Below are 23,172 nucleotides of genomic sequence, written 5' to 3'. Positions count from 1 at the left end.
GAGCTCTGCACACACCCAGGGATTCCTGGAAAACGGGGCGGGAAGAGCGGCTCAACAGGGAGACTTGATTGACGTCTCCCCAGTGAGGCGAGGGGAGGCCAGGTGCCTACCTTCTCTGAGCTTCAGGGTCCTCAGCTGTCAAATGTGCATATGAAGTTAGCTGAAGAATATAAAGTGCTAATAAATGCAAGTGAACTATGACTCGGAGATTTCGGGTCAGAGCTGTACATGTGGCTCCTAACCCTGGAGTGGGGGGCGTGGGGCCAGGCTGCGGCCGGGAGCAGCGGTGGGGGTGAGGAGAGAAGGGGAAGTCCAGCCTACACGGGCTATTAACACATTCCGAAAGCGCACTCACAAGCACTCTCCGTACGAATTTCCTTCTTAAGCGAGTCCTTGGTCTTAGAATTCAGGGGCAGGTGCGTCTTCAGGACAGAGAACAGGTCACGTCCAATTCTGGACGGTGCCATGCAATTGGTTCCGTCTCGACAGACAAGTCTGGTTGCATCTGTGCAGGCTTATAAGCCCACACGCCAGCCCCCTAAAACATGCATGTCCATACAAGCAGATACTGCCATGTGTGTGCAGACACACAGGGGTCGACACCCACATATGTGCGCGTGAATTATGCATGCCGTGCTCTGGCCCACCGAGAGCTTTCAACGCAGGTCCACGCACAGACGGCTAGTGCCCACGGACAGCAGGTGGGCCACGCATCTAGATCCTAGAAGAAACCATAAAGCTGGCATCTGAAAGCAAAGGGAACCCAGCAGCAGGGCTGTATTTCATTTTGTTAAGTTCCAAAGCTTGTATGCGTCAGATACCGCATCCCAGCCCGCAGGCCTGCCCTTCGTAAGGACTACGGCGGGGAAAAGTCGTCCAAGTCAGGCTGAACCATGACACGGCTGCGGCTGTTGCTAGGTTTTCAAATGTGTTGCCCTGTTGTTGTTTTCCCAAAAGTTTAATAAATTATGTCACCAAAAAAATAAAAAATAATAATTTCTAGAGCAAAGTTGAAGTGATATCTCGCTGGTGTGCTTCCAAAAAGAATGAATGGATTTGTCCTTCTCCTTCCAGGATCTGGGATCACACGGCCTGTCTCCATCCACGGTGGGGTGAAGCCTCCCAAGGAAGTTTAGACTGGAGCGTGAGACCACTTATTACCAAACAATTTACCAAGATAAATTTGTGGATTCAGCAGACTCAAGGTCAGGAAGAGTTGGACCCCATTCAAACATCTGGACCGGAGCCGGTGCTCTCTTTGATTAAGAGCAGATGGAAATCCACCCTCTTCCCATCTCCCGTCAGCTGAGAAGCCGTGACCTCAGGCACTGACGCCCTCAGCGTTGGGCCGGGGAGCCTGAGAAGACACAAGACTCGGGCCTCAGGAGGCTCAGAGGGCCATCGAGAACAGGCCATGAAGGGGGCGGCAGTGGGCCACAAGGTCACTCCAGTCTGTGGCCTTGGCTCCACGTCTGGCCGTGGACAGACTGGCTGAGAAGCTTTTCAACATTTCAGATTCCAAGGCCTTGTCCTGAACCTCAACTCTCGGTCAGGGTTGGGAGGGTGGGGGTGCAGGTGGAGAGAGGTCCAGGAGGAAGCAAGACCAGAAAACAATCCTTCCGTTCCCCAGGCCTTTTCCAAGGGCTTGGGAAGCACCAGTCCTACACCGTGTAGGATGGGGAAGCGGAGGGGTGTGGTGGGGCTGTGGGGAAGTTAAGGCAGCTCCCCTCAGAGGCCGGTATTCAGGTCTGCTGTCTGCTGGTGATCTCTGGGCCACAGCTTACTCTTCTGTAAAATGGGGAGATGCTGGTAGGCTGTGTCTCACCTCTCACACCAGTCTAGCTCTCAGTTCCTGTGCTTCTGTGAGGTCAGTGGGCTTCCTGGAGGAGAGGGAAGAGGTCTGCCACTTAACATGGGGGGCAGGACTGGACTAGGCAAGAAGACCCTCCCAACTAGGGGAGGGCAGCTATCGGAGTAGTGCTTTTCAAACACTGGCCCCTCTAGTAGATCATAAAATTATTTGAAGTGGGCTATCCCCACCAGTTTTGAAAAAATGAAACACAACCGAGTAGAGACTATCGCAGCGGCGGGCACAAAGTAAGCGCCATGGAAATGTAAGCCATTCTTCTTCTTATCTCTACCGCAGGCCGCGGCCCGAACAAATTCACAGCGTGAACCCACTGGCAACCAGCACACTCGCTGAAGTACGCCTCCGTGTGCTGTGGTCGACTGTGTATTCCGCACCAGAACACGAGCCCTGCACCTTAGGGATATCCGGCACTTTCGTTCACCGACAGCCCCGGCATCTCAAACGGTGCCTGGCACCAGCTAAATGCCGAGAAACATGGGTTTGGACAAATGAATCGGTATCTTTCCATGAAAAGGCAAGGTCAGCGACCAGGAGGTGAGAGAAATAAAAGGAAAGGTGGTGTGGGACATCTTTAGGCTTTTGCCTGCCTCCCCACCCTCCTCACCAGCGAAGGAGGAGGCCAGGTTACCAGGCACCAAGAGTTAGAGGTGGGGGAGGGTATTTGCCAAAATGGTGTGGCAGGTTAAAGGACCCACCTAGGAGGTCAGAGTCCTTCCAGCTCCCCAGCGGCAGGACTTCCGAGCTCATCCACCCCGCAGAACCAGCAGCGGCTCTCCGGTGCAGTCTGCAGCTCGGGGGCCCCCTTCTCCACCTTCCTCCTGGGGCTGGGTTCTCCCATGAGCCAGAGGCCTGGCCAGCACAGCAAAGATGGGAGGTCTTCCCAGCAGAGGGCTAGGAGGGGTCTCAGGAAAGAGGTGGGCCAGCAGAGGGCAGGGACCCATGAAGCCCGGTGGCGATTTCAGGCTCAGCCCACCTGAATGCTCCCGTGTTCGTTGTCACGGTTTACCGTGAGCCACACTGGCTTTCCATTTCTGCTCGTCCTAGGATGTTTCCTTCAAGAATAGGTTTAAGAGGGGTGCCTGGGTGGCTTACTTGGTTAAGTGTCTGACTCTTGGTTTTGGCTCAGGTCATGATCTCAGGGTCATAAGATCAAGCCCTGCACTCAGCAGGGAGTCTGCTCCAGATTCTCTCCCTCCCACCCTCTCTGCCCCTCCCGCTCATGCCCTCTCTCTCAAATAAACCTTTAAAAAAAAGATTTACATTAAAAAATAGTACTTAGGCTACAAACCATGTAGGTCCCGTGAATCACTGCAGTTTGGGACTAACCTATCCGACGATGCTGTCTCTGTTTCCCTGCGGGGTCAGTAACTTGGGACACGAGAGGGAGATGGCGTTTTAGCCCATGCAGGGGTGCATATGTGCATGGATGTGTGTGTGTGTGAATATGTGTGTGGCTGCATGTGTGTATATACATGTGTGTATGTGCAGCCGTGAATCCTACTCTCGCCATCACCACAGGTTTCAGGAAATAGTATGTTCTCATACATCCTCCATATGTGCACTTTTCCAAAGTTCGGTTCGAGGATGTTTCCATGACTGTTCTGTGGAACAGGGTCATAGATGATGAGGGTCCACCAGAGCCCACAGCTTGGAATGGGATCCAGCTGTTTTGCAAGGGAATTTCTGTTTTAAGGACACAAATTTGAGTCCCTACCTGTATATTAGATTGTTCTCTTGCAAAATCACCAAGGCTCTGATAATAAAAGTGGGCATGGGGGTAAAATGTTGGGGAGGGGTTCCTATGCGCAAAGCCTGTGCCTGCAGGGGGCTGCCTATGATGGAAGAATGGGTGGGATGGTTATGGAGTCTCCCAGGTAAACCGCTGGGACCTTGCAGGAAGACCATCCCTCGACGGGGGACTCCAGCTACCTGGTGTCATGCAGGGCACACAGCACCAGTTGCGCCCTGCAGCCGAGCCGGGGCCGGCAGAAATATCCCTTCTTGGCAAAGCAAGGAAGGGGAGCCCCTGGGCTGCTGGTAATTTCTCCCCAGCCAAGGGTCAGGTGTGGTTAACAAGTAGGGGGGGGCGCCAGGGTGCACATGTGAGTTAGGTGAGCTGGTCTTAGGTGACTTTCCCTCCATTGTCAGCTCTGTTCTTTTCGTCAAGGCACATCGTCGTGCAACGGTGGCCCCCTAGCACTTCCCGCTGGCCGCTGCCCAGGATCTAGTCTTTCTTAGGCCCTCAAAGCCTGAGCCTGGGTGGAGCTCTCTGCTCAGGCTGTACCCCTGGATTTGCACCTTCCCATCTCCATCCCTGTCCCAGGGCTTTGGCATCCTCTGAAGATGCAGATCCTCAGAAGTGACAACGAGCTAATCTGCTAAACTGAATGGCCAAGTGCTGACCACGTGCCCGTGAGGGCTGGCCTGGGCCTCTCCCCACCCCCAGCAGACCCTCCTCCTGCCCCGCTTGGGAAGTCTCTTCAAGTGGCTTGCCTTCCAGACACGAGGCTTCCTTCCTCGGGGGTTCCAAGTCAAGAGAAAAGGCGGTGCACCCCTCCGACGTCGCACCAGGAGGATGCCATTGGGGCGGGTGACATGCAGGCCCTCCACAAGCACCGCAAATCCCACTGCTCTTTTCAGCCAGGGGTTAACCATTCACCAGCAGCCAATGGGCCCTTAGACTGTGCTGCGAGGGTGCACCCTACCCCCATCCCGGGCCGCGGAGCCAAACCGCGAAGGCCAGGCTTCACAACACAACTTATGCGCACCGACCCCACAAAACCTTGGACAAACACCTTGCATGTTTGGATCATTGCGAAGGGAGAAAACAAAACTAGGGGTCATAAATAACTTAAGCTCATTTGGTTTGCACACATCACGTCGCGTCTGCTCCACACCCTGTCATAGGTGAGGAAGGGGTGGTGGCTGGCGGGGCCGCAGGGAGCTGGCCCAGGCAGGCCCGGGGCCTGGCTTCCTGCTCCCACGGTGCTCTTCCAACAGCGTCTGCTCTGGAATAAAAACTAATTACTGTTTAGGAAGTTGTTTGTGATCCCTGATGGAAACGGGAGTGTAGCCGCGTTGAGGAGAGGAGCAAGCACGGGCATACTCCGCCTTGGCGGAGCTCCTTAGGGAAAGGATTTCCTGGTGAAGCATCTTTGGAGAAAGTTTTGGCGGTCGGAGCGCTCTCCCACCCTCGAGGCTCAGGCCGTGCTGGCAATGCACGGGTTTCCTTGAACTCATCTAATGGGGTCCGAGGGATCTCTGGATACCAGAGGCTGGGTGGGAAAGCTCAGGGTCAAGGCACTGCCTGCCTCAGTTTCTCCGTGTCTCTGTTTGCCTCTGTCTAGAGGGTCAGGAGAGCCAAAGCCAGAGGGTGAAGAGAAACACAAACTGTAGCCTTGTCCTGGGGCGTCCACAACACAGCACCACACTCGGCCCCGGGGTGGGGGGTGCTCCAAACCACAGACATGGAGTCTCTCCCAGTCCCGGAGGCTGAAAGGTCTGAATCAGGTGTCAGCAGAGCGCCTCTGAGGCGTGGAGGGAACAAGCCTCCCTTGCCCTTCCAGCCTCTGGTGGTGGCCGGCATGCAGTCCCTGCCGCCTCCTCTCTGCAGTTGTGCCTGCTCTTCTCAAAAGGACACAGTCCTACTGGGTGAGGAGCCCACCTTGACATCACAACGCATTCCATCTGCAATGAGCCAGTTACAAATAAGGCCACATTCTGAGGTACTTCGACATATCTTTTCGGGGGCCATGAGTCAGCCCGCAGCACCTGCTACTGCTGGGCGTGGCCTCACACTCCAGTGCTCTGCCAGTTTCCAGAGGACAGCACAGCTATCCCAAACAGGGGCACCGCTGGGCTGAGGGTGCCCAGCATAGGGGCCCTGGGCTCTGGAGGGCAGTGCATGGGCCCTGGGTAAGCTTGCCAGTGAGGCTGAGACCCTTGAGGCCACAGACCCAGGGGACCTGGACACAGGCAGCTCAGTGACTGCAGAATGAGGCAGGAGGATGCCACAGCAACATGCCACTGATGTCCACACTGGGCACTTAGAACAACTACCCTGGGACAGTGGGGGTAAACCAGGCATGTCCAGGACAAACCATGAACGGTCCTTACCTAGGGAGTTTCTTGGGTGTTTAATTGGAAGGCACCCCGCCAGAAGGCTTCTCCTGGAAGAAGAGATTCAATTTGCCTGTTTATTTAAATTGCAAAGTAACTGACCAGAGAACACGATATCACTTCAACTTAGGGAAGAAACGAACATCAGGAGTAAGGTGAGTTGTCCTATGCTCTGCCTCAGAATAACCTGACATGGTGGCTATTTCCTCTCTTTCACAGGTGGGAAACTGAGGCTCAGAGAAGCAATCGTCCTTTTGGGATAAACCAGCCCAACCTCGCAGCCCGTGGAAGCATCCCAAGGCTGGATTTGAACTCAGGTGCTCGGATTCCGAAATCCTTAAGGTTTCCCGGGCTCCTTCACACTCACCCCACCTCCACTGTCCTATGTCCAGGAAAAATGCCCATCCCGCCCCCTCCCTGCCCACCTCGCCCGATTATCTGCCAGGGAAGCACAGAAGGACACTCGGTGCCAAGGAGAAAAGGGATGCGCCCCTGATCACTTCTCACAGAGGCTGACAGTAATCTGATTGGAAGCCAAGTTTGACAACAGCGAATCAGAAGTCCTCGATGAGTTAGTTTCTCGGCCTCCAAGGCCATTGACCTCCACCTCCTTCCACCCCAAGAACCCGGTGGGACTGCAGAGCGGGGGCTCAAGTTCCTTCAGCAGTGATGGCCAGGACTTGTGTGGAATGCTTTCTCTTCTGTCTGCCTGAATGCCTTATTCTGAGAAACGAATGACTTACACTCTTCCTCCTAAGACAACCGTCATCTAGCAGATTTTTAATGGCCTAGGAGGGAAACATCACAAAGTAAACACGTACTGAGCTAAGGGGGGAAAAAAAACAACTCAGCAAAGGCCAGAGTTCAGCCTGGTTATGACAATCAATTGTGAAAGGCCAAACCCACAACTTTCCGGAGCGGGAGTGCGTCTTCCTGCTGACATAATGCGCTCGGGCACTTGGCTAAGAACAAGTTTTCCCCGTTTGAGGCTGGCAAGTTTGGGGCCTCTGCAAACAAGTCGCTTCTGCTTTTGCCAAAGCTGGCTTCCTCTTTTCTGGAAACTGCTCCCCCACTCAATGTCAGGGGGGCCACCTCTGTCTCTGGCCAGGGTCTGGGACATGCATCATAAACAGTTCAGTTGTGGGTGAGTTGTTTTTTTCTGATGTTGATGTTTCTCTCCAAAGTCGGCTACAAGTGGAAATTTCCGTATTCCCCTGTTCAGCAGAAATTACAGGCTTCGGTTTCATCATCACTGTCAAACCATTAACCATTAACCCCTGACACCCCGCAGAGCCCTAAAGGAAACAGCCTGGGGCACATTCCTGGGGCTTTTGGCTGCTGACTAAGCTGGGAGGTCTCAGGTGCCAGAAGTATCAGAAGTGGGTGCTTCTGGAAAAAAGCACTGAAGCCTCACTTTTCATAGATCCTCTTCCACACCTCACGTCCAAATGTCTTACTCTGTATTATCACCTTCTGTAAACTGAGTGCATCTTCAATCTTATCAGTTCTGAAACCCACTCCCTCCTCAGATTCTTTGGGTTCCGCAGGGGTGTAGACATGAAGGAGCACTGGCGCCGTACCCTACATCCACCCAGGTGGGGGGCTGACCTTCACTCCCCCTCAGTGGGAGCTGAGCAAACACAGCACAGAGAAGCCTTCCAGGGAGCCCCACGTGGGGCAAGACCAAAATGGGAAGTCAGGCCTTGTCCACCTCCTGCACCTCTCCCCTCCCGTTTCTAGAATACAGCCTCAACGTCAATAAATACTGATAACGAGTGGATGGATACCTCAGAACCCGGACACCTACACAACACTTGAAGTGCCCCTGCCCCACAGGAAACATGGGGGACAAGCGGCTCAGATCTTGACCGCCCCCTTCCCAGAAAGCCAGGGCCCCAGTTCTTCCTCTCCTCCACCAGCAGGAGAAGGGACACCCTCCCTCCACGGGCACTGCAGGAAGGCACGGGCTATCTGGACTAAATTCAGTTTCACTCTGGGGAGGGGGCAGCTGCCTCCAACGGCTTCCTGAGCATTCCGCATGTACACTGCGTGTCTCCGGAATCCGGCCTAGGTCAGTGTTTCAGGAATTCCTTGCAGAGCTCACCTCCAGGAGACGTGACATGACAACTTTTTAAAAACAGGTGACGACTATGACAAGGCCAATGGGGCTGGCCGCGGGCGGCTCCCCGTGCGCAGGCCCACATCTGACGGGGGTGGGACGCGCAGGACTGCAGCCCAGCCTCGCGGCAGGAGTCCAGAAAAAGGAAGAGAAGCACTCGGTTTCAGCAAGGGGGGGGGGAACCAAAATGCCAGGGTTGGCAATAAAATAATATGCAGTTTTGAGTCTCGGCTGTTTAAAAATGTTCTTAGATACTTTTTTGTATGTCGATTCCAACAATTTTATATGGCGGATGGACCAGATATTAGGTTGAACTCTAAGATTATCATTCTTGAGGTTAAAAACATAGTCAAATATGGGATATTTCATTTGGTTGAACCTCATATGATCAACTGCATTTCACTGCCGAGGACACGGGGCACGACAATGACAAGGGACGAATGTGACTCAAACCAAGACTTCCCCTCCCAGTCCAGGCTCTTCCTGAGAACCCATCGCATTGCTTCCGGCCCCTAAACCATGACAGAATCCAGGCCCCCTCACGTCACAGACACGGAAACTGTGGCCTCAAGGCCAGGCGCAGCCACCTGCCTGAGGACACTCAGATCATCGGCCACAAAACCAAAGCCAAAATCCACTTCTTTTACCCCAGCTCCCTTCTCATTGTACAACATCACCATGCTATGCCCAACTCAGATCATGAAATCCTCCTGTCCTTCTGGCCACTGTCATTTATTCCTCCAAAGATGATATTTAAAATGAACCTCCAGGGTGCCTGGGTGGCTCAGTCGGTGAAGCATCTGCCTTTGGCTCACGTCATGATCCCAGGGTCCTGGGATCCAGCCCCATATTCGGCTCCCTGCTCAGCGGGGAGTCTGCTTCTCCCTCTTCCTCTGCCCCTCCCCCAACTCATCCACATGTGCACACTCGCTCTCTCTCTCTCAAATAAATAAATAAAATATTTAAAAATAAAATAAAATAAAATAAAATAAAATAAAATAAAATAAAATAAAATAAAACTTCCAAGCCGTTTGATTCAACTTGCAAATTCCAGAAAACTGAACCCGGGACATTCTGTCTCCTGGTCTATGTCCATATGTCTGTATCTACATGACTCTCTCAATCTCTTTCTCTACACACAACACACACACACACACACATGCACACATGCATACATGTGACCCTCTAGTGTTCAGGAAGTGCATGTGCCCGTGTCGCCAGCTGTGAGGCTGAGGGTGGCACAGTCTTCCACCTCCTCCAGGGCCGTGTAAGGCTTGGCCCCTGCCCAAAGTGCAGCCCCTCCTGAGCACCTGTGTGCATCCCCCGCATGTCCTGGGCATGTGGAGGCAGATTTGGGTCCCCTGAGCAGAAGAACTGTGGAGACAACCATGCAGCCCCAGCTCTGCAAGGGGGAATCTGGCCGGTCGGGGCAGAAAGGACAAGCACCTAATGTTTGAGCCCAAGGGTTCACAGGGTCGTTAAGACCTCCTAGAATGAAGTCCAGAGGGGTTAGGTGACCCCATCTGAGTTTGCACAGCTGAGCTGGGACTCAGCTCTCCAGGGTCCCAGGGGACAGAGCATTTTCACCTACACTCAGACACAGGGACCGTCAAAGATCAGAGCCCCCTGTCCTCCTGTCCCATCTCCTTTGATTCCCAAGCCACTGGCTTGAGAGAGAGATGAGCACACAGGAACCCATAGAGCCAGGGAACATGCAGGGTCATGCTGCAAGAAAGGACAACTTTCTAGCAAGGGACAGCCTCTCTGCCTAGCTGGAGATGGCTGTGGGACCCTGCTCTTCCTGGGCTAAGACTGGGCACTGGGATCCTAGCCAACTGACTGCACATACCCCACCCCTCAATCCCCACTGTCCATGCATCCCACCACCCACACCCCACTGTCCATGCACCCCAGCATCCATACCCTACCGTCCATGCTCCCTACAACCCACACCCCACCATCCATGCACCCCACCCACCACCCACTGTCCATGCACTCCACCATCCACACTCCGCTGTCCATGCACCCCACCACCCACCACCTGCCTTCCATGCACCCCAGCATCTACACCCTGCCTTCCACACACACCACCATCCACACCCCACTGCACACACCCCACTGTCTACACCCCAGGGTCCACACTCTACCATCCAAGGAGACAGCAGGAAGATCGATACATGTGGGATGTACCATCAGGGAAGTGGAGTGGGTGGGAGGAGGGAAGAAAAGGGAAGGGAGAAATAAAAAGGACCAGGAATAGGCCCAGCTCCACACCCCCACCTGGCATACAGCCCCGTGGAGATTTGCTTGTTTGCTTGCTTAATTAGAATTTATCAAAAAAAAAAAGAAGAAGAAGAAGAAGAACGAATTTATCAAGTCCCAATGATGCTTATTTATAGCCTGTCTTCATTACCAAAAGCATGCCGCAATGCAGTAGGATAAAGCACATTACAAGTAGAAGCAACAGCAGCCACAGAAGAACCAAGCAGGGCAGGTCCGGAGTGATGCTGTACCCAGAGCTGTGAGTCCTGGCCTGGCAGATACGAGCTACACACTTGCTCTCGGGGCTTCTCCATCACAGCCAACAAATGAAGAAGATACTTTAATAATTATAATTCATCCAAGTTTGCTGCATGTTAGGCATTCATGTGATGTCATTTTACTCTCAAAACAGCCCTCGGGTGGGCATTCTTTTTGCTGGTTTACAAAGGAAGCAACTTAGACTCGGCAGTGCCAAGGGGCTCATCTAGGTAGAGATACCCAGGTCCCCAAATCTCCTCATTGTGATCTTTACAAGACCCGTAAGCTAAGGAAGGGCCCTTGGGAAACACACAGGTGACAGGCAACATCCATCCTGTGATATTTGCAGCTCCTGGGCAGGCATTTCTAGAACCTTCTGCAACCCCTCATTAGGACTTGCAGGGGGAATGAAAAGAAATCTTACAGGGAAAGATTTTGAAGGCAACCACACCTGCTTTAAACGTTGGCTTTGCCTCTCATCAGCTGTGTCTCATGGGCAAATCACTCAGTCTCTCTGATCCTCAGTTTCTCCAACTGTAAAAATGGGGGCAGTAACATGAGCTTGACCGAGCTGACGAAGAGTTAAGTGACAAAATACGTGGTAGAGGCCATAATAGTGCCCTATAACCACGTATCTCACGCTTTCATTAAAAGATGACCTGACAGAGGAAAAAGCAGACACACCCCAGGCACCAGGGGCCATGTCCCCACAGGAACCTGGCTCCCAGTGCCTCTCGGCAGGTGTGGTCACCAAGGGAAGAGTATTGGGTCAGAAGGCAGGTTTTTCAAGCCTGGTGAAACCTAGCTTCAAAGAAACAAAACAAAGAATGAGAAGAGATTCAGGGCAGGGAGACAGAAGAAAATGAAAAAATGAAAAAGAAACACAAAGGAGGAGAAAAAATAGAGCAAAGGAGGGGAAAAGGGGAACGGATGACTAGAGAAACTACCAGAAGGCAGCCTGAGCCCTGAGTGTCCACCTGCATCTCTCAGCTTTGATAACAAGGGCACCATTTCATGGATCCAAAGACACCAACCAGTGTCATTTTTGGAAAGCAGCATTAGGAAAAACCCCACGACCCATCCATTCTCAAGTAGCCAAGCAGTGGTCACAGCTGTAAAGGATGTTTGCCGAGGACAAAGAGAGATCAGAGTCAGTGGAGGCTATGAAGGTGAGTCAGGGCCCGTCCTGGGCCGAGATGAGAGGCAGGGGAAGGACGGCACCACCTACAAGAGGACATGACGGTCACTTCCTTTCCCACGTGGTGTTCAGGAAGCATCTTCTCTTGCCAGCGGGCTCCCTGCTGCAGACCACTGAAGCACACAGGCTCAGCACTGGGGGGTGCTGCCTGCTGCGGAGACGCTGTGCCCCAGGGGTCCCGTCAGCAGGCGCAAAGAAAGCCTTCAGACTCACTGGTCTACAGTCAGCCTGCACCAATGGTTGGAGGTAAACACCCTCATTCCTTCCACTCGTGTCCTCAGGGTACACTTTGCCTCCCAGGCCCTGGGGCTGTTGGACTCAGGAGCCAGGCAGCTCAGGCTTGGAGCCTGGCCTCTGTGTGCCTACCTGCCCACCTGTAGAATGGGGACAATAATTGCACAGACTCGCATGGTTCAAGTAAGCTAAGGCCCATGCATGCTCGGGCATGCCGGCTCAGTGAGTATGAGCTATTTCCATCAGCCACTGTTTCTCTTTCTTTCTCCTGAGGCTGACCTTGAGAATCATTTGAGCCAAATGCCACCCAGATGGCGCAATGCAGGGAAGACGTGACCGCTCCTTCCACCTTCGATACAACTCTGACCTTTGTTTCTGTCCCCAGGAAGGAATGGGAGAGAGGAGACACGGGTTAGCAGTTGGGCCCTTTGGCTGTCCCCAAAAAGGTCCAGGGTCTGGATGCACCTCCCAGAGCCCTCCCTGGGAAAGAAGGGCTTGTTTCCGGCTGCTGGCCATGCCGCGGGATGGTGGCGCTCAGCTGCCTGCCCCTTGTGAGGAGCGTCTGGGCTGAGGATGTGCCCAGGCCCAGGCAGCCCCGATCTGATGAATGACTAACTCAGCACAACTCCGCAGCGTCCACCGAGGCCCTCGTGAGACTACAGCGCTCCTCAGCTCCCTCCTCCCCTCGTGCTCATAGAGACATCGGGACACTCATCCCCGTGTCTGCGTCTGCTCATCCAAGAGCCCAACCATGACACGTGGGTGCCCTGAGGGACCAGAAAGACCAAGGGAACGTAAATTCCACCGAGGAGTCCAGGTGCAGGGGAGGAGGGACCCTCTTCCTGCAAGACTGAGGCACAAATGGCAGGTCTGGCCGCCCCTAGCCTCCATCACTCAAGGGGAGTTTTCAAAAGCTCTCAGATCATAGAAACTGAGAGAATCAGAGTCCTCTGAGGAGCGGCTGGATGCAGGCCAGGCCTCTCCCATCTGTCACAGGACAGATTCAGAAAAAGCAGGCCCTTGAGGCTTCCGCGGGGAGAGGACAGTGGGTCTGTGGGCAGCGCCACTTGGGGGACAGTGACAACCGGGCCATTTCTGACCGGCACCCCTGCTGGGAATGCAGATAGCCACAGCAAGACCAAGCCACAGTCGCCCCCGCCTTCCCTTCCTCTCAACACAAGTCCTGCATGTGAAAAGGGGGTGACACAGAGAGCCCCCCTTAGAGATGTGTGAGTCCCTAAAGAAAGAAGCCACGGGGAGCAGAAGCCAGTCGTGGTCTTCAGTGGGCAGGTGGGGTCCGGTCCTTCCCGGGATTTTCACCCACATGGCTCACGGAAGCTTGACCTGCAGCAGGAGCCGCTGGGAAGGGCCTTCCAGGGGTGACCTGCCCGGTGGCTGACCCGACACCTTCCTGTCCCCGCCCGCTTGAGGCTTTGTGCCCAGAAGGGGGTCTGCAGTTGGTGCCAGCACCCACACTGCCCTTTGCTTTGTCAGAGCCCAGTGGCTTATGACACTTCACGTCTCCTCTCACATTTGCTCAGATGCCCACCAGCGGGGTGGACGCACAGAGAGTGACTCCCCATTTATTCAGCGGGATCACTCTGGGCCCCTCTGGTCAGGCCCCATCTGCCTTCTCAGAACCGTGGGAGGAAGGCAGCCTCCTGGCCTCCCAAACCGATCCCACCGGACCTGTTTTCTCCAGGCGAGAACTGTCTGAGAACCCACCAGGCTTTCGTGCACATTTCCATCGGGGACCAGAATTGAAATGGGTGACAAATAACTGAGCCCTGTACCCACTTGGACAGACGTCATCGGCGATATCAGAGGGAAATCTCTGGTTATAGGACTTGCCCAAGTCAGCAAAGCTGGCAGACGGATGTGGGATTGGAGTTGCACTCCCCTCCCGCCTGTGGTCAGAGATTCCTTCCACCATGGCCCCGGCCTGCTGGGCTGCGGGCTGGGAGGGACAGCAGGCAGTTGGACACCTGCAGTTCGGCAGGTATCACAAAATCAGGGAATGCTAGACCTGGGCGGGGGCCCTTCCCATCCCTGTTGAGGCTCTATCTCCCCATCAAATCCTTCATCCCTCCCTTCAGTGAGAACTAGTCGTCAGCAGCCCGTGAGGCTCCCCCAGCTCGGAGAGGATGGCCAGCAGCTCTCCGGAAAGGCTTGGGGAGCCAGGAGGGCAAAAATACAGGCTGCAAAGGGCCCCCCTTTGTTCTTTGTGACAGAGATAAGCAGAGCTTGTGAAAACACACTGTCCCTCCCATTCCGCTCCCTGCCTGCACGTCCCTCCCTTCCCCACAGCCTTCTCACCCCAGCCCCGCTCTGCAACCATCTCTCCTCATTCACTCCTTGGAGTGTGCTCTAGTCGGTTCCTGTACCAGCGGGAGACGAGAAACTGAAGCAACACAGACTCTATCCCCGAGAGTCACACGTGGTACCCGAGGCCTCAGGGGCACTAGGTGGTGTTGGTCTCACCTCACAGGGGATAAACTGGAAGACACAAGGCAGTGCAGCCCCCCCCCCCGGAGGACTAGAGGGGACAGGACTTGGGGGCCCGAGTGCCCCTCAAAAGCACCATAACACTCTCTGGAGTCAAGATGTAAGATCCCCAGGAGAGCCCTACTGAATGGCAAATGCCCCGCGGGGCTGAGGACAAAAACCCAGTACACCAATTCCCAGCAATGCCTGCTGCTTATTGTCTTCTAGACTCTACTATTCTCACTCACATGCCCAGAGCCCGCCGGCCTGTCTCTGTGCATAGTGACCCTATGGGCCCTGTTGGCTCTGGGGCACAAGGAGGTGGAGGCAGGCAGGTGCAGTGTTCCGCTCCCAGGTGGAGCCTGCCAGGATCCACCTGGTCCCCCCACCAGGCTCTCAGCAGGCCCATCAGACTCGGCCTTCCAGTTCCTGCCAGAGGCCGGGTCTAACCATGTTTAGTTAAGGGCTCAACCTCTCAGCCCACGGGGCTCACAGTGGCTTTCACTCTGGGTTCAGGTCCTGGGCCCTGTGGACCAGCTCCCTGTAAATAAGGAAATCTGCAAACAAATTTGCAAATGTATTTAGCCAAAGCATTACAAGGGATAAAAACAAGGTCCCATTTTAGTTTATAATTAAGAATCACCTCCATTGAAAAGAACATTGTCTTACCTGGAGTGGGATGGTGCAGGCTATATTCTTGGGGGGGGGGGGAATCTTTCCCGTGTACCCCTTTACAGGAGAGAGGAAACCAACATTCCTGGGCTACCACCTTCCTGCTTTTCCCTGTGTATCTCATTTCAGTCTCCCCCGCCCCTGTGCGGTGGGGATTATTACCCGCCTTTGACAGGTGAGGAGATCGAGGCTCAGAAAATATGGGGAAACTGCCGAGACACGGGAGCCAACAGTGGCATCAGCATATTGCAACGTTGGCCTGTGACACCCAGACCTACACCCCCCCCGCATGTCACCCTTCTACAGAGCAGAGGAAACCCAGCACGTCTTCCCTGCTCACGTGAAGGATTCTGCTCTAGAGACTCTCCCACAAATGACAGCTGGAACCATGTCTGTCCCAGGGGAGAGTGGATGGTCTCCCCTGCTATGGTTGAAGGCAGTGGGGCCGAGGGGCTGGCGCCTGGTCTCGGGCCAACCATCCTGTCCCTCCTTGCATGTGCTCCACATCCGAGATCAGCCTAGGTGCTAGACTGGTTTCTAACCAGAGGATTATCATGCCACCTCATATACCTCCTGGCATATTTATGATGCTCTTACTAGTCAATTAGCCTGAGCGAAAGCCCAAATAACTTTCTGAGGTAGGAGATGAAGGAAAAAAAAAAAAACTAATATAATAATCTTCCTATAAATTGCTCTTTCACCGAACAAACAAAACATGGTTTGCCTGAAAATTATTTTTTCATTAGATTTGCAGATAACAGACTCACCCAGATTTTTCAAAATTAGTTCACAGAGCTAATGAAGCATTCAGACTCTCAAAGAATGTCCATATTTTCTTCTTTCCCCCAATGAGGTGGGCTTTTGCATTTCCTCACCACCATCATCATAGAGTCGGCTGTGTGGGAAGTGGTTTCCCTGGACGAGGACATGAAAGGTGTAAATGCACACCGTCCTCAAGGAGCACGTGGTCTCATTAAGGAGACAAAAGTCTAGCCGCCCTTGCCCCAATCCGGGACAATGCTGAAGGGCCATCCCAGTTCTAGAATGTTCTAGCGGGTCAGCAGAGGCCTAATCTTTAGGTGACAGTACCAAAGACCAAGTGAGGGGAGCTCACCATTAAACAAGGAATATAACCAAGTATGTCCCTTTGACCTGAAGTTGTACTGTGTTTATTATTATTTTATTAGGGTGGTAAATTCTATGTCTGCATGCCAAGCCTATGGAGCTTCGCACTGAGCCTTTCCTGAAAACTGGTGTTGCCCATGCAGAGAAGGAGGGCGATGGATGCAGAATGGACAGACTGCAAGCCTGGAGCCAGGGATCCCTCTCTGAAAGGACGATATGCTCACTCACTGCCGCCTACAGCCCTTGGTTTTGAGCCACTGAAAACAGAACTGCTTTGGGTTTGTTTTCTGATCTAACGCAAGGTGTAGGCATCTCTGGCAGAGAGCAGATGGGACGTGGCTCACCAGAAGCCTCCCCCCGCCCCGTAGCCGTGGATGCTGCCTGCCCCAACATTCCTCCAGCAGAAAACCCTTGTCCTCCCTGCCTTGCCCTTGGCCAACCCTGTGACATTTGGCAAGTCCCTTCCTCCCTCCAGGCTGCCTCCTCATTATGAGGGGTCCCAGGTGAGCTCTCAGCTTCTCTGGCACCTGGCAGGGAAGTCACCGGCTGAGTTATTCCCTTAGACCAGCTTGGTACCACTGCCCCGCATTTCCCTCTGTCTGCGAGCTGAGAATATCCTGTTACCTGCGCCCCACGCTCATTTCAGAATCTCAAAATACACTTAGCAAGCAAAGAAGAGAAAAGGGACAAGAAAAGGAACTTCTCTGTTCCCCTGGCACTGGCTTCACCCCAGGAGCACACAGCACCTCTGACACTGCCCGTCTCCAGTGAAGAAGTGGAAGGTTCGGTGGTACTGTCAAACGCCGGCTTTGGAAGGACCCAGGCTCCACGGCTCCTGCCTCACTCACAGCCCCTCGAACCCCACCTGTCCTTCAGGAAGCCCTGCTTCCCTACTGTCATGGTGCCTGAACCCCGTGGAGACCCAGCCTGCCATCCTCTTCTATATTCTCAGAATATAAGAATTACGGAGGGGCGCCTGGGTGGCTCAGTCAGTTGAGCGTCCAACTCTTGGTTTCAGCTCAGGTCGTGATCTCAGGGTCGTGGGATCGAGCCCTGCGTCAGGCTCCATGCTCAACGAGGAGTCTGCTTGTCCCTCTCCCTCTGCTTCTACCCCCACTCGCACATTCTCTCTTTGTCTCGTTCTCTCTAAAATAAATGAAGTATTTTTAAAAATTATGTATATATATTATGTTAAATATATTTCTATTATATTAAAATAAGTATGTATTAATTACATAACATTAGTTATTAAATAATGTTACTAATTACGTAACACAGAAGCCTATTTAAGATGTTAATATAGTATTACACATTATAATTGAGTAACGTGTTAATAGCTTATATTTCTATATAGCTATATTTTGATATATATTTATGCAACAATGTAATCAATACATTGATCATATATAATACTAATTATTACATATATATATATATAAAGAGTAAATGTGTGTGGTTTTAAGTCGCTGTGTTTTGGGGTATTTTGATATTTGATAGCAAAGGTGAACTGAATGGTGAGAGATGTTCAAGGCGCTTCTGCAGACTCTAGGCCTTGTCAGGGGAGGGGTCCAGCTGTCCTCTCTGAGCCTTGCACAGTGCCTGGCCCGCAACAGGCCTTCAGTAAATTCTGCTAACTTAGTAAGAAAAAGCTCTGCTGCTATTGGGCAGAAGACTCAACACAGGATTTCTCGATTTCTGGTTTAGCGCTTATTCTAAGATTCCGTTAATTAAAAAAAAAAAATGAGAAAGAACCAAAGAATAAGACCGACGAAATTATAGAAGGCAGATTATTCATTTTTGAGATGAGAAGGATAAAGAACTGCTTTCAATGACTTTCATCTAAAAATTTAGGAGCCAGGTAAAGAGTACAGAGACCTAGTCAACCCCCAGGGCAAACCGCTGGAAGGCAGCTGGCCAGACCAGGGGTTTTGTCTGCTGTGTGCCCGTCATGTGGGTGGTGTCTGCTCCCACCCAGCAGTCCTTGCCTCCCGCCCCCACGATGCCTGGACTGGTCACAGCGCATCAGAAGCTGGGGCTAGGGTGGGGCCAAGCAGAGACATCAAAAACCAATTAAAACACAACTGAGAGTTTTCTAGGCAGGTTGGGCTAGAGCAGTTGTGGGCCATGGACAACCTACGCTCTTTTGTCTATGGTGAGGCTAGGAACACGGATAATAATAAGAGTAATGCTATTTCACAGGCTTATTTTTGAGATAGAGAGATGGCTTATATAAAAGTACAGGCCTGCCACGTAGCAAGTGCTCTGTCAGTGTCAGCTAAGTCTGATGACAACCGTGCCATCCCAGATGATATCTGATAATCAGTGATATTGATCAGTCATAGCTACTATGAATGAAACTACCCATTGAGCAATGTCTGAATTTGGAGGAGGAACCTCTGGGGTGTTTGTTTACACCATATGCTGTAGACAAGAATGGGGCCAGGTGATGACGGCCTCAAGCCCATGACCTGAAGGCTGTGTACATGGCCCATGCTGCAAGGCAGGGTGGAATTAGGCAGAGGGTTTCCATATTAGCCCAACAGACAGATAGCTGCCAGTCTTCTGGAAGCTGAGCAGGAGACCGAGCTGGGCTGCCCACTCCCTCTCCCCCCGTCTCCACTCTAGGTCCAAGAGAAGGTGCTCGGGACAAGCAGGGTCCTAGAGCTGTCACCCCAGCCTCATTACACCTCCGTTTTCTCAGTGCCCTGCCCAGCCCCACCCATCCCACTTGGATTTCCAGTAGAGAGAAGCAGTGACAGAGGGGACGGGATGCAAGACCCAGATGTTGGGGAAATGCAGTCAATGAGTGGTGGACAGCAGAAAGCAAGACAGATTTATGGGCCTTGGACTACCCTCCCCGGGGCAGTCTGGGGTGTCCTGGCCCCTCGAAGCACCTACTCACGTGGCTCTACCACAACACGAGTGGTAGTTTATTGTCTGTTGCCCCAGGGTGCTTCAAAGGCAGGGACCCTGTTGTATTCAGTCTCTGGGTCCACCCCGACATGGAGCCACAAGCAAGGTGGCTTAAAACAACAGAGCTGTATGCTCTCACAGTTCCGGAGGGCAGAAGGCTGAAATCAAGCTGTCTGCAGGGCCATGCTCCCTCCAAGTCCTCTAAGGGAGGATCCACTCTTGCCTCTTCCAGCTTCCAGGGGCCCCAGTGTGCCTTGGCTTGTGGCTGCCCCACGCCAGTCCCTGTCTCTGCCCTCACGTGACCTTCCCTCAGTGTCCATGCCCACATAGCTCTCTGCCTAGAAGGGCACCAGCCATCCTGGATTCCGGGCCCAGCCTAATGGCCTCATCTTAACTGGGCTAATTACATCCACATAGACTCTATTTCCAAATAAGGTCACATTCACAGGCACCAGGGGTTCGGACTTCAACGTATCTCTTTGGGGACATAATTCAACCCATAACCCTGTTCATCTTTGTATCCTCAGGGCCACCACATCACCTGGAAAACAGACAGAAATGAGTTGACTGGTTTCCCAGTGCCACCTTTAACCCTGCCTACCTAAAAATATGATTCGTGGCAATTCCACAGCCCTCCTTTTCTTTCAAAATGGAGAAGCTGTGTCCCACTTTCTAAAATTCTTCCCTGGCCTGGTTGCGTCCTTCCTCCTCATGAACACCCCCCTCACCCGGCACAAATGGGGTCACTCCGGGGCTGCCCTGAGCTGCACCCTGCAGCAGGCCCAGCCCCGCTGTGCTCCCTGGAGGGTAACGGAGTTGCAGGGCTTCCCACAGTCTCTGCCTTGTGGGGAAAAAGGCTGGACCCCGGGGGTTACCAAGAGCAAACTGGCCTTTCTTGTACATTCACCAACAACGTTGCTGCCAGGTCAGAGTATATCAGAACACAGAGGCCCTGGCAGAAACCCCAAAGCCTGGATGATATCGGATTGGTCTGTGACAAGCCATGAGCTGGCAGAGAAGAGTTTCCTGTCAACAGGAAGGAAAAGAATGGAGATCAAATTATTTTCAAAGTAGGCAGTGGAGAGAGAGTGAGACTGGGATTAACCATTCCACTGCGGGCCACACCAGCTGGAGGGCAAGCAGGGCCCCCAAAGATCCAACCGCTTCCTCTGTTCCATTGCACACACCGTGCAGTGGGGTCTCTAAGGGTTCCCCATGGTCAAGCCTCAGGGACACAGCCTGACTCTCATGCGGCCCCTCTGCCCATCTCAGAGCAAGATCACAGCCAGCTAACCAAGCAAATCAAGGACTAATGCTCTTGCCTGCTCAGCATCTCATTGGCCTTTGTCCTACATTTTAAAAGACTTGACAACATTTTTACATTTGGTTTGGTGTCATGGTGTTTCAAGATGGGTTGGTCCACTGGGTTGAAAGAAGCAGGAGACAACTGGTGTTTTGTGTGTGATCATATTCACCGTTCAGGGTCAGAGGGAGGGTGGCTGGAGCAGAATGGGGAAAAGAGCTCTGGATCCTGACCCAGCTCTGAAGAGTGCACTTGTCAGTAGCCTGAGTCGCCCCCGTAAAAGTAAAATGGTGCCCAGACACAGAATGTCGTTGGCCATGAACTGAACAAATCAAAATGGGAAAACCAGAAAGTAAAAGAAAATAGTCAAGAAATGGTATCACTTAAAAGCACATGTATTTGTCGGAATGGTTTTAGGGATACACACTGACTCAGAAGTCACTGGATGAAGTCTGAGTGGGTGAGAAGGCTCTAGCAAGCACAGAGTGCCTCTAGGGTCCTCCCGCCCATTGAGTGGTTGGGACACTCCGAAGTGTAGCCCCTGGCTGGAGATTAGCCATAGAATATAGTTTTGCGGGGGTTCACAGGAGGAGGGCAGCCCCAAAATAAATAAAACAGGCAGGGAGAGATACTTATCAAGCAACAAGAATCCTAACATGGAATGTGGAAAGATGCAATATTGAGCATACAAACTCTATCGGGTGGCTGCTTCTGGCTTTGCCACCTGACTACCAGAGATGTCCTCTTGGTGAAATAATGATCCATGATGTCAGTAGCGGTCATTAGGGCCCTAGGCAATAGTCAGAGCCTGGTTTGCACAAGGGCCTTGAACCCTTCCACTGATGGGCACTAAGAGTGAGAACCAGACAGGACAGGCTAGGCTAGAATAAAGATCACATGCCGCTTCCCCCATGTCATCCAACCATGGGACGGGAGATGTGCTTGTTCTCAGCTGGGCCATCTGTAAAGTGGGGACAGGAGGACAAGAGAAGGGTACATCCCAGCACTGGGGTACACCCTGAGGCATGGAACGGTGATTCGGCAAATCCCTGAATTTTGTGCATGCTCTGGTTATATCCCTAGAACACGGTCCGTGGAGATCCACACACGCTGCAGGGTAGAGCCTTCAAGGAAGGGGATATCTCAATCCATTCTCTTCCTGCCATTTCCCTCCAGAGGCTCAGGGCTGGACTGCCCTACTGGCACTCAGCCGATGTGCTCTGCCCACGCTTCAGGAAGCCCCCTCACCAGTCCACCACATTCGCATCCTATGAGCCCTGGAGCCACAGGACAGTTCCGGGGGCTCCATCACCGAGGAGCTTGACTTGAAGCTTGAAGGCCCCGATATCATACTCTGGGCTCTACGAGAGCCTACGCTCAGGGCACCCAAGATGTCCAGAGGGCTGAATCAAGAAACACTACAGTATGGCCTAACAGGCTGGCCCACACAGGGCTACGCTGGCTGAGGGCTGATGCAGGTTCTCGTCTTTATTTGGAAGCCAGCAGTCTCCTATGTTTGTTCAAAAGTCAGTAGCCAAGGGCATTTCTTCTCAATGACAACTGAAAAAATGCGCGTGGTAGATAATGACAGGTGGATAAATAGAAAGACAGATACGTAAGTAGGTTGACCGATGGACAATGGATGAATGGATACCTAAATAGACAGGTAGAATAACTCACAAGGGCAGAAGAAACAGATCAGTATTAACACTGGGGAAGTTGGAAACCCATTGTTTTTAAACCACTGTAGGCATAAGAAACTCCTGGAGAACTTATCAGAAACACGGAACCACGGTTCCATTCCTCAGAGATTTTGACTCAGTAGGGTTGGGCTGCTACTTGGGATTTTATATCTCAAACACACACTGGGTACTTGGACTTAAGTTGGTCCAGGAACCACACTTTGGAAAACCCTGCTTGAAACCCTCACCCCACAAATCTTGTTCAAGGGGTAGAAACTGACCAAGGTCAAGGGCCAAGATCCAAACTGATACCCACCCCCCCGTCCTGCATCGCACCCCCTTCCTTTCCCTAAGGCTCAGTCTGGGGTGTTTTGGTGATGTGACCAAAGGTAGAGAGCACTCTAGGCACACGGTCCTCCAGCCCCAGGGGCAGCAGGACAGCTCCCATTCCCACCCGCAGCCAACCCATGCCCCCCTCCTTTCTAGAGTCCCTCGGCAGAGTGGATCTGGTTGGATGGAGGCTGCTGGTCACAGGCCCACCTCCAGTGTGGACGGCGCCAGGCCTCAAGCAGTGCAAGGCTTCCCTCTGGGAACTCCACGGGCAAAGTCATCACTAGCGACAGGACTGTTCCAGCCAAGTGGTGTCTCTACAATGTTCTGTGACCAGCCAGCTACTCTTGGCTCTATTTTTAGTTTGTCTACAGTGACTGTGAAGGATTTCTGGAGCACCTCTCCCTAGAGGCCCACGGAAAAGTGCCTTCTGTCCGTGGTAAATATTGGGCCACTGCCTCAAACCTGAGCTCCTCCGCGTCTGACTCCGTGTCCCCACGGGCTCCTGCAGGGTCCTTCTCTCGGAAGCCCTACCCTCCCCCGTGGCCTCCTGCTCTGTCACTGGCTTGTAAACCGTTCCAAAGACCCACAATTTGCTGACCA

General features: G+C 52.8%; 1 protein-coding gene and 1 pseudogene across 6 annotated transcripts in view; both read right to left on the bottom strand.

Annotated features, from left to right (window-relative positions):
* LOC121105876 overlaps positions 1–467 on the bottom strand; it is a 31,090-nt pseudogene extending 30,623 nt beyond the window's left edge.
* The window catches only part of PRKAG2 (protein kinase AMP-activated non-catalytic subunit gamma 2), a 255,589-nt gene that overhangs the window by 227,123 nt on the left and 5,294 nt on the right, over positions 1–23,172 (bottom strand). The window lies entirely within an intron of this gene.

The sequence above is a fragment of the Ursus maritimus genome, unplaced genomic scaffold, assembly GCF_017311325.1.
Source record: "Ursus maritimus isolate PB19 unplaced genomic scaffold, ASM1731132v1 scaffold_3, whole genome shotgun sequence".
Classification (NCBI taxonomy): domain Eukaryota; kingdom Metazoa; phylum Chordata; class Mammalia; order Carnivora; family Ursidae; genus Ursus; species Ursus maritimus.
The sequence above is the reverse complement of the archived record's forward strand: the minus strand, read 5'-3'. Positions and strand labels throughout refer to the sequence as shown.